The 12,530-nt window shown below is 37.9% G+C and overlaps 1 long non-coding RNA gene across 1 annotated transcript; it reads right to left on the bottom strand.

The window, feature by feature from the left end:
* LOC139195199 (uncharacterized) lies at nt 1-1,246 on the bottom strand. Its single transcript, XR_011579837.1, has 2 exons — nt 622-1,246; nt 1-541 (listed from the first exon to the last, which is right to left on the bottom strand). It is a non-coding gene; the product is annotated as an uncharacterized lncRNA (long non-coding RNA).
* Between the last annotated feature and the right edge of the window lie 11,284 nt (nt 1,247-12,530).

Below are 12,530 nucleotides of genomic sequence, written 5' to 3'. Positions count from 1 at the left end.
TTCGCCACCAAAAAGGAAAGTATTATAAAATTAAAAAGAACAACAGCGTCGCTTAAAAGTGACATCGAAGATTGCATCGCCTACAAGAGACATTAAGTACCAGACTGGTGTCGGTCCTAACCGACACCACCTGATAATTGGATAAATAAAATAACCACTATAATGTCACCTATAAGCGACACCACCTAATAATTGGTTTTTTTTTTTTTTTGCCTCTTTCCAGAACTCTTTCTTTTTCATTGTCTTCTTCACCCTCTCTCTATCCTCACCTTCTTCTATTAGGCCCTTAACCTGCTGCAGGATTTCATGGTTCTAAAGCGGATTTAATCCATAACTCATCGGATGTTTTGATACCATGGGAGTTCAATAACAGGTGTTGCCGGAACAATTATGGGGAATCAACGAAAGTTATGCATAGGTTAGCACCTCCAAATTTAGGTAAATTCAAACATGCAGAGCATGAAATGTTTAATGAGAACCCATTCGAGCTCAGGGGACCCTCAACATTACCAAGTTCCTCGCCGGAGCTCCACATCAGAACCTGGGGTGAAGAACAAATCACAAAGGTTAGAGACCCAGATTTCGAACCCATATTTAATCCAAGATGCAAGAAGACATTACCTCATATGAGAAATTCCATAATTTGGGACATGTTTGATTTAGAACTCGTTGGAGTTTCGCCGGAGGAAATTGCCAGATGCTAGAATTGAAGAACAGAAAATTACAGGTGTTTTAGACCTTGGATTCCAAGCCAATTCAAACATGTAGGGCTTGAAAACGTTACCAGAGATTGAATGGGAGGGTTGATGGGTTGAATTAAGGACTGGAACATCAAGTTCCATCCCCACTCGCTGAAAACCATGGTGTTCTCTGTGCGACACCATCCTAACTCCAAACCCAACATACAAGACCACCATTCGGTTTCCCAAGTAAGGGTGATGAAGGATTTCATAAAATCAAAGTGCTAATTTAGTTGGATTTAAGTCCTACCCATCCCTAATCTCTACTTTTCTTCACCCAACAAAAAACGCTCATAAACCTAGAAATTGCATGAAGTACTGCACTGGCGACTTGTCCACTGAAAATAAATCTGAGAGAAGAAGCCAAAATAAATATCAAAATCTGAAGAATTTGTACACGGTTTGGCTCTATTGAATTTGAAACCGCGATTGTTGTTGCTGCTGGTGTGGCTGCGAAGAAAGAGCAAAGAAGGAGCTGATGTTGTTGTGGCTGCGAAGAATGAGCAAAGAAGAAGCTACTTTGTTGTAGGGACTGTGTTCTCTTCCTTTATATTTAGAATTTTGTGCTGGAGTCTACTAGAGTGGTGTGAAAATTTCAAAATTCACAATGTTTGAAATTTTGCAAAAGTTTAGTGACCCACCATTTTAATTTTTTTTTGCAAAACTTAATGTCGGTTATAAGCAACATTAGTATTAAAAATATTAAAATAGTTTTTTAATGCGACACTAGTATTAAAAATATTAAAATTAATGTCGGTTATAAGCGACATTAGTATTAAAATATTTAAATAGTTTTTTTAATGCGACACTAGTATTAAAAATATTAAAATTAATGTCGGTTCTAAGCGACATTAGTATTAAAAATATTAAAATATTAAAATAGTTTTTTTAATGCGACACTAGTATTAAAATTATTAAAATTAATGTCGGTTATAAGCGACATTAACAGTTTATGTCGGTTACAACCGAGAGTAACTCCGACACCATATTAAGTGGATGTCGGAATGTCTTATCCGTCACTATGTTGTATAAAAGCGACAACACCCTCCGACACAATAAGGCCCTTTTGTAGTAGTGAAACGATATCTCCAACTTCGAGACTTATGCGGCAAGGTATTTAATCAGATGGTTTTGAAGTAGTAAGGATGATAAAGAGTGTCGTCCAAAAGGGATATTCGTTAACTTTTCTATCTGGTTAAACAACAATTTTCATCAAAATTAAATGTTTGTCAGATAAGAAAACAAGGGGATATGGATGAGATTGACTAGGTGTTTGACTAATGCCGTGCAAGAGTTGGATTACAATGACATATTGCAATTCACATTGCATGCGTGGTTGCACCTGAACATATGTCATGGAAAAAGAAAGCTTTATAGTTGCATTGGGAGTCTTAATGGGATAAAGCAAGGCATTAATGAGAGTTCTGATTATGATGTGATAAGCCTAGAAGCCTAGATAGGTTTTTGCTTTGTTTGAAAAGAGCTACGGATAGCAATCTGAATGATAGGCCTCTGACACGGATCAATTTTTGCTTTGCGAGTTTGAGTTGCAGCTGGACTCTACAATATTATAAGACATTGCCAAGCAGAAAATATGAATAATATAAATACAAGGTGCGCTATAACAGAAAGGAGCCCCTCCAATTCAACACACAAACTGCCCTGCGCAAACCCTCGCTCAACGCAAAACCTCTTAACAACCTTGAGATTTTTCTTTTCTTTTTTCACCAACACATCTTCAATTTGAATAAACAACACTGTGAAGACAACCGACGACATCTTCAGTTTGGATAAACAGCACTGGAGCCGTAGAATCAGCCCGATCGAGGAACACCTTCAGTTTGGATAAACAGCATTGCGTCGAGGCCAACTGGTTATCTATCCAAGTCTCGGTCGAGAAGGATTTTCGAATCCTTATTGGCAGAGGTCATCTCATTAGCTTTCTTAGCGAAGTGAAATGTTACAGGTTACTACATTCAGCACATTAAAAGCCAAATTTGATATTGAACTTCACAAAACTAGCAGCCTTGTCTTCAGGCTCTAGAACCCGAAGGCCAAGACGTGTTCTTTTCTTAGCCGCAGTTGTGAGATTCAGAAATCAACAGCGTGCCCAACGCAACATCAACTCATTTTACTCACCAGCCGAGCTCAGCCGTCAAGTTGGCACGCCTGGCACACAACCGAATGATGTAGTTAGCTTTTTAATTACTCTGCCTGCGCGCCACATAGGCTCGATAGTTTTTAAGGTCAACAGAAATAAAACGAGCATATAAGTCAATATTTTAGTGCACTTAAGGTGAAAAGCCAACTATGAGGATGAGTTATATATTTTTTGGAAACAGTTGATGACTTGACTTAGATAGTTATTGTATATAGGCGGCGGCAGCTGAGTGTGAAACAAAACGAGCATATAAGTCAATATTTTAGTGCACTTGAGGTGACAAGCCAACTACCTACATTAATGACATACACACCAAAAGATCATGTCTTTGTGTGAACAAAATTTGAATTCACACAACACTTGACTTTTAGCACTTTCCCACATGAAGGGGAGACTCATATAAGTCAATATTTTAGTGCACTTGAGGTGACAAGCCAACTACCTACATTAAAGATATACACACCAAGAGATGTCTTCGTGTGAACTAAATTTGAACTCACACAACACTTGGCTTTAGCACTTTCCCACATGAAGAGGAGACTCATTTTGGATGTCATACCTAATATTATGAGTTTTCAAATCTTTGTTTATAATCACCAAAATTAAGATTTAACGATAAAAATATTCAAAGTATTCAGTATTTTGAAGTACTCAAGAACTTTTGCATGTAGGTATATATACAACAAGAGGTGTCTTGGTTCTTTGTCAAATTCTTATTTCAACGAAGGTAATGCTAGGGAGACTAATTTCTTTTACTATTTAGGTAATTAGGTATAAGGGTAAAGTTGTCAATTTATTAGCAAATTTTTTTTTTACTTAAGGGTTATGTAAATGTGAATTAAAATCTGAGGGGGTATTACTGTAATGTTTGAAATGTGAGAGGTTTTTGTGAAAGGTCTATAAACCTCAAAGCATGTTAGTGTAATCAACCCAATGAATATGCTAGTATTATATATTGAGGAGTATTTTAGGATTTTAAAATATCTACTTTTAGTTCAAGCAAATTAATGCATACAAATTTTCATGCATGTAAGTTAATTGTGACATTAAAATGAGCAATCTGGCCCTCATTCGGTTGGAGATGGTTTAAGCGGAGAAACTTTTCATTGTACTCGGAATACAAGTGATACATCACGTGTTATTATACAAGTTAAGGGAAGTTTTATTTTTTAAATTGTTAATTTTTTAACACAAGTATCTCACCACTTATATAGTGGCATGCAATGGTGGATCCAAGAAATATTATTCGGGGGGTCTATAAGAATAGCGAGCACAGTGTCCAAAAAATTTTGGACCAAATAGCATGCAAATTGGTATGTCATTGAGCCTTGGTAAATCTAAGGTCATTTGCCAAGTCATATTACACGCTTGTTGACAGATGCCAACAGCTTTCGACAATCATGTCGATTGATGTTGGTAGTTTATGAGCAAGCATGCCGACAGATGCTAACATATGCCTAGTGAGCTTATCGCCATATGGCCATAGCACATACTAAGGCATAAGGCTAGTAGCTACTCACTCAATGTCCACATAGGCAATTCGCCGAGCAATTGTTGGATGGTCAGTTTTTAAGGGCATCTCAGATTTTCGAAGGGCAGCACCAAGCTCTTCCATGAAAGATTTCTGAGTTTTAGAGGGTCAACTGACCCACCTTGCCCCAAGGTAGATCCACCCCTGGTGACATGTGTACCATCCCGTGTCCAAGCACACTAAAAAATCTCTCCACTAATTGATAAATTGTTGATGACGATAATTTGACAGCCAATCACTTTCATCATGCATTAATTAGTCTGTTCACGTATTAGTAGAGTATCATGCATGCATATGGGTATAAATAGTGGACGAACATCTCAACATAGGGTTGTAGAAAAACACTAATCGATAACTAAATCAATCCGCTTAATATCATCGATCATGTCATCACTATTATTCCATTTATACGTACTTCTTGCAATATTAGTATTATACAATTTATACACACACATTGCAATATTTCTTCTTCCAGTTTCCTCCGACTTCCCCACTCAAACTTTGGGTGCCACACCATACGAGTTTCTCAAGTTCACACAGCAGTGGCCGAAAGCTGTGAACGAAAGTAGCCAATTGACCAATTTTACAATCCACGGCTGTGGCCGTCAAATGTTACCGTACGAGTGTTGCGTTGCAAAGGAGAAAAATTTAATAAAAGCGAGGTAATTTTTTTTTTCAGCTACATATTGGAGTACTCTGTCATAAATAAGGATTAAATTACTTCAAATGTGTTTTACTCATCAATGAAATGTGTTTCCATATTTTTGACTTGGATGCCGCATCACCTAGAAAGGAAGCTCAATACCTCTTGGCCGAATGTCAAAAATGGGACTGATATGGACCTTTGGAGACACGAGTACAATCATCACGGTACGTGTTGCGAAGATACCTTCAAGTACAACCAGACCAAATACTTTGAGCTCGCCGACGAGATGTGGGGAAATTGAACATAGCTCAAATGCATGCAAACAGTAGGATCGTTCCAGGTAAAAATTATACCACATCTGACGTTATGGCTGCCATTGGGAAAGAAACTCAGCATGAACCCAACATTCGTTGTACAAACAAAACATTGCGTGAGGGAGTTTCCAAAAAAAAAAATAATAATAACATTGCTTGAGGTAGTTGTATGTTACGACCACGATGGAAAAAAAAATGAGTGTGTTATCCACATACTTATTTTTACTTCTTACACATTCCTTGTTAATTTCTGTCCGTTGATCTTTTTCGATTCATCCGATCTGACGGTCGAAAACCAAAAAAGTATGAAAGAAGTAAAAAATGGTGTGTGAATATCACATTCAAAAAAAATGATCCGCTGTCCTAAGAATAGGACCTGCGGGTCTCAGAATCAGTCTATATTATACGTGAAGTAAAGTAAGATGACGCACATATATGTGTGCAAATAATGAAATAAGATGGATATCCCACATTTAAATATGTACTATTATTAAATAGTGTAAATTACACTTTATCCCCTTTAAGTTTGGATGTAATTGCAACCTCATATAATATTTTTAAAACATTTCAACCTCATACACAAACTTGTATTTTGTTGCAATTTCATACATTCATTAGTCAAACCGTTAATTGATTACGTGGCAAAAGCATGGGCCACATATTTTGATGACGTGGCATATAAAAAATAATTAATTATAAATAATAAAAAAACTTAAATACAAAATTAAATTAAAACAAAATAAAATGGGGCCCACCCCTCTTCTTCAACTCGACAACACGGCCTCCATCTCCTCCAATCTCCATAACCACCAGCCACCACCCTCCCAATTCCTAAACTCTAATTCTCTAGTTCTCCCAATTATTCTGATTCTTCTTCTTCCCCAAATCTCCGTAAAAATTCTCTCTATTTCGCTCTCAATCCGAAGAAAAAAAAAACCCCCATAAATTTCATGGATTTCGAAATTTTATTTCCTTAAATTCAAAACCATTATCTTTTTCGCGTCAACCTACTTGCAAATCTGAAAAGAACCCTCCCAAGTTTCCTATATTGCGCCGCACTTACTTGAACCAGCGTGATACTTGTCACGCCCCGAACCTGGGATCGATGGGACCCCACGCCCGACGCGCAAGTAAAAGTAAAAATGAAAAATAAAAACTTCTCTTAAACTAGTAATTATTACAAAATTCTTACAGAGTATACAAAAATAAGAAAAAACTCTTAAATCTCTTGTCTAACACAACCTCAACTCATCTAGCACCTGTCTTGTCAAATAACTCATCTATAAAATCAATGGAAAACTAATGAAAAGGGCTTGAAAACTTTGAGTTTTAACGATAAGGACAAAATAAAGGGTAAAGTGAATAGTACCAGGATTGACTTTTTAGTGTAAAAATATGGTTTTTCGTTAAAGTGAACAGTACCGGGAGCTTTTCATTAAAGTTCCCTAAAATCAAAGGGTGAGGGGTGAGCAACAACCAACGTCGCTCAGTGAGTAGAATATGTAATATGCCAGTCAAGTGATGTCATTTTAGTCACTATAGAAAATATACTAATAATAATATCAAATCATTATGCACGAAATGACATATCACATCACCCCTTTATGTGTTCATTATATCCTTCATAAATAGTAACTCACCACGTGACTCCTACTGGTCATTCTACCCTAATGTCTCCGTGTGCAGTTTACATTTATCCCTCAGATTAATGCAACACTAAAGTTCTCATGCTCCACGAACAATTCTAAATATCCACATATCTCTATATTAATCATTCTGAAAGCATTTCCACAAATCCAACATACTTGACTTGAAATAGAGAGATAATTAAAAATAAGTATAATTTACAACATATTACATAAACCACTCACCTCAATATTCCGAGTTTTGACAAGACAATCCAACTAACATCTTCACACACCCAACCCCTAATTTTATCGGATGTCCCTGGATGAATTCTAACTAAACAAATGGAGCAGCAGCTCCTTTTTGTTTTTGGGGCTCTCTGCAGCTCTCTCTGCTTCTCTGCGTTGCTCTCTGCAACTATGCTCTCTCTCTCCTCAAAACCGCAATGGGCTAACCACTGTTCTCTCACCTTCTGCTGCTCTAATTTATCAATCAGAAAGCAGCAAATATAAAATATCCCAAAAGCAACAAGTGGTAGTCAAATTTTAGCCATCAGATAGATACAAGACCTATCTGATAATTTTAGCCATCAGTAATACGCCCACCCAACCACACACACAGAGACACACAGGGAGGGAGAGATTCAAATCAGGTACAATTTGAGACAGATTAAAAGTTTCATAACTTTTCCTTGATATATTGAGTAGTCGAAGAATACCTCACGGTACTTCCGCAAATCATCTGCCACGAGTGAATCGGCAATTTCAAGCAGTTGAATAGTATTTCGTGGCTCCACTAGATCATCTGCAGCCACTTTTTCACAAAGACTTTTAAAGCTTGGTATGGGCTTTATCCCAGCATCATCATTTGGATAGTAGGTAAAAGATTATCAGACTCCATGTCATTGAACATAAGATCTTCATCAAGCTCTTCTAGCTCATCTTTGACATTTGACTTCTGCTTCTGAGGGTTATTGGAAGTAAAGGCAGGGTGATAAAGGGAACCAATAATTAACAAGTGTGTTTCCCTACAGAAACCAAGCATTCAATTTCTTACGTGACGCTGAGTCATTTGAAGACAAAGCTTTTTGCTGTCAAATTTGATGTCAAGGATTTTTCAGAGGAAAGATACGAGTTGGTGAGAAAGCTAAGTGAGATGGGCTGTAACGGTCGTCCTAATGCTCCACGAACAAGTATGGTCTTTTGTCCTGTGGATTCCCGGGTTTTTTCTAAGTGAGAAATCAAGTGCGCAATTCATGATGTTTATGCATCATATCTTATTGGCAACAAGCTCTTGGGCATGGTTATAGACAAAAGAATGAGCAGACCAATGACCACATGGCTGACTTGGGTCATGGGCTTATCGTTGGTCGTCGTGTGTTTGTTTCTCCTCCTACCACTGCTACTAATGTTTTAGTTTCTGATATTATCGGCAGGGCCCTTCCAAGGACCGTCCTTGCCTGGCTTTTTCTTGTTTTGTTTGCTGGGCTTTGCCCTTCTTTGTGCCAGAAAATAAAACAAGCCCTTGGGCATGCTTTAAATTAGCTTCGTTTTTGGAGATTAATTGTTCTTATAACTTCTATACCGCACCATGATAGTGGGGATTTACGTTTTTATTGTTTTGATTATGTCAATGATATTAGAGACTTTAGTTTCTCCTTAATCCATGATCTGTGAAAGATTCTCTTTTTTTTCTTCACAATTATAAAAATGGACGTGATTTTACACACTATTTACACCTCATATACACCCTTCTAATTTTGTAACCGTTAGACTAAACAATTAAAGTAAAATCAACGGTCAATGGTGTGCACAAGGTAAAAAAAAAAGGGGGGGGGGCTTTTACAGATAAGGGCATGTCAAACGTGATTTTTAGAATATAACCTGAAAGATTTTTAATATCTAAAAAAGATATTTCATTTTAACGTACTATGACATGTCACTTATAATAAAACTACATGTTACTATGTACAAAAAAGGCCATTTGTATTGTCTACAAGGTAGACTCCACCATCAAAGTTTGAAAAATGTAATCGTTGATTCATTATCACCCATATAAGTAACCTCCATCTTCTTTGTCTAAAAAATGACATCTTTATTGTCTATAACTACCTAATTTTTGCTTTTTGTTTTGTCTTTTTATATATATGCAATTTGATATTGTGTGGAGAATGCACTAATTTAGGTCCATAGTTTCAATATGATCAATTAGGTACGTTATATAGTTTAAGTCCGATAGATTCGGTAGATCAATTTGGTATAATTTGTATTTTTTTATGTTTTAGTTCACTAGGTCTGATAAATTTGATACAGTATATAGTTTAGGTCTGATACATTTGGTACGGTCAAATTGGTACAACTTGTATTTTTTATGTTTTAGTTCACTAGGTCTGATAAATTTGGTACGTTATATAGTTTATGTTCGATACATTCGGTACGGTCAAATTGGTACGACTTGTATTTTTTATGTTTTAGTTCACTAGGTTCGATAAATTAGGTACGTTATATAGTTTAGGTTCGATAAATTCGGTACAGTCAATTTGGTACAGTTTGTATTTTTTATGTTTTAGTTCATTAGGTCCGATAGATTTGGTGCGTTATACGATTTAGGTTCGATAGATTCGGTACGGTCAAATTGGTACAACTAGTATTTTTTATGTTTTAGTTCACTAGGTTTGATAAATCAAAACTGTCCCAGATCTACGCTTAGTTATGGGAAGTTTAATACCGGTGCAGACCTGGGTGATTTGGCAGCTAAGGTACTGAAGAACCCCAATCTCGTAAAATGTGGTTTAGCGGTGTTGGCAAGTGAAGTTGGTTTTGATATCAAGCCACCTGCAGGCGCAGCCTTGGGTGGAATTTGCCTTGTTCCTGATTGGAATGCCACAGCTTTATCTGAGGAACAGATCAAGTATGCAATTCATGATGTTTATGCTTCCTACCTTATTGGCAAGAAGCTTTTGGGCATGCTTTAAGTGAGATCGTTTGGAGCGTTTGGGGTTTTGGTTTCGTCAATGATTTTGAAGGCTTTCATTTGTGATGCCTCTTTCTTTTCCAACAACACTGCAGTCAATCATATAAATTAATCTTTTTTCTCTGCTTTAATTTTTCCTCCAACGATTCAATTTTTTACATCTGATTTTTCATGTAAATTTATGGCGAGTTTTAGACAAAATTGAACGTTAATTCGATTCACGCTACAAGTATTTCCAGAATTCTCAAACATGAACGTTTCGATTTCAAAGTGACATTGGTGCTGGTGTTTTGGATTCATGCGACAGTAATAAATCTACATGCTCTTGGTCATGCTGCTTACGTTTTTTTTGGAATGGTGCACAAGCAGTCTAACTCCGCCTATGTCTTACATGGCCGGTCCCAAGCCCGGATAAAGGAGGAGGGGGAGGGCGTCAGGTAGTCGACAGCCGGCACTCCATGATCACGTCGAATCCTTATGAAAATGAATCCAGAACAAAATCGCGCTAAAGTTAGGGCGTCACCCGTAAGTGGCGCGCTGTGTGGCCCGAGCACAGTGATAAGTGAGCAAGGGTCGCTGTATCTCCATCGGTACCCGGATGCAGTGTTAAATGAGCAAGGGGGCCATAGAAACTTCTTTTCGAACGACTCCACTCAAAGTTGTTTGGGAGCATATGCTCCTATCAACTTTACCCGGGACACACAAAAGAAGTACTTTGATCCTATTAGACGGGGGAGGGTGAAGAAGCTAGGACATAATGGTAGAGTTCAAGAGAGCAAAATGCGTTTAGGAACGTGGAATATAGGAACCTTAACGGGAAAATCTATGGAAGTAGTGGAAGTTATGGTGAGGAGAAGGATAAATATTATGTGCCTACAAGAAACTAAGTGGGTTGGTAGTAAGGCAAAGGATCTAGAAAACTCAGGGTTTAAACTTTGGTATTCGAGCACAAATAGAACGAGAAACGGTGTTGGCATCATCGTGGACAAGACCTTGGTACAAGATGTTGTAGATGTCAAGAGAGTAGGAGATAGAATCATGGCAATCAAGATTGTAATAGGACAAGAACTTATCAATGTGATTAGTGCGTACGCACCTCAAGTAGGGTTGGATACGAGTTCGAAGGAGAAATTTTGGGAAGACCTTGGAGACTTGGTGCAAGGAATTGCTCAGACGGAGAAGTTATTTATAGGAGGAGATTTAAATGGACACGTGGGCAGGGAGACAGGCAACTATGGAGGTTTTCATGGTGGCCATGGTTTTGGGGAGAGAAACGAGGATGGGGAAGCCATCTTGGATTTTGCAATGGCATATGATCTCTTCTTAGCCAACACCTTCTTTAAGAAGAGAGAAGAACATGTGATCACCTACAAGAGTGGGTCGTCAAAAACACAAATAGATTTTCTTCTAATGAGGAAAGGGGATCGTATAACTTGTAAGGATTGCAAAGTTATACCAGGAGAGAGCGTGGCTAATCAACATCGCTTATTGGTGATGGATGTACATATCAAAAGAGTAAGACAAAAGAACAAGACTTGGAAGTGCCCAAGGACTAGATGGTGGAATCTAAAAGAAGAAAAACAAGCTATTTTCAAAGAGAAGGTAATCACCCAATGTGTGTGGGATAGAGAGGGGGAAGCTAGCCAAATGTGGGATTCCATGGCTAGTTGTATCCGAAAAGTAGCAAAAGAGGTATTAGGAGAGTCCAAGGGCTTTGCCCCACACCAAAAGGAATCTTGGTGGTGGAATAAGGAGGTACAAACAAAGGTGAAGGCTAAGAAGGAATGTTGTAAAGCCTTATACAAGGAGAGGACCGATGAAAATGGTGAAAGGTATAGAAAAGCGAAGCAAGAGGCGAAGAAAGCTGTCAGAGAAGCTAAGTTAGCGGCTTACGACGATATGTATAAACGACTAGATACCAAAGAAGGAGAGTTGGATATCTATAAACTATCTAGAGCAAGGGAAAAGAAGACAAGGGACCTAAACCAAGTGAGGTGCATCAAGGATGAGGATGGAAAGGTTCTTGCTACAGAGAACGCGGTTAAAGACAGATGGAGAGGTTATTTTCATAATCTTTTCAATGAAGGACATGAAATGAGTGCTTCTTTAGGGGAGTTGAGTAACTCAGAAGAGTGTAGAAACTACTCTTTTTATCGTCGAATCCGGAAGGAAGAAGTGGTTGTAGCTTTGAAGAAGATGAAGCATAAAAAAGCAATAGGCCCAGACGATATACCAATCGAAGTGTGGAAACTTTTGGGAGAGACAGGTATAACATGGCTCACTGACCTTTTCAATAGGATTTTGAAAACGAAGAAGATGCCAAATGAGTGGCGAACGAGCACTTTGGTGCCTATCTACAAGAATAAGGGCGACGTACAAAATTGCATGAACTATAGGGGTATTAAGCTAATGAGTCATACAATGAAGCTCTGGGAGAGAGTCATTGAGCATAGATTGAGGCAAGAGACACGGGTTTCGGACAACCAATTCGGGTTCATGCCAGGGCGCTCAACCATGGAGGCAATCTATCTCTTACGAA

The sequence above is a fragment of the Malus domestica genome, chromosome 04 (assembly GCF_042453785.1).
Source record: "Malus domestica chromosome 04, GDT2T_hap1".
Taxonomy (NCBI): Eukaryota; Viridiplantae; Streptophyta; class Magnoliopsida; order Rosales; family Rosaceae; genus Malus; species Malus domestica.
This window is presented reverse-complemented; position numbering and strand designations above follow the sequence as displayed.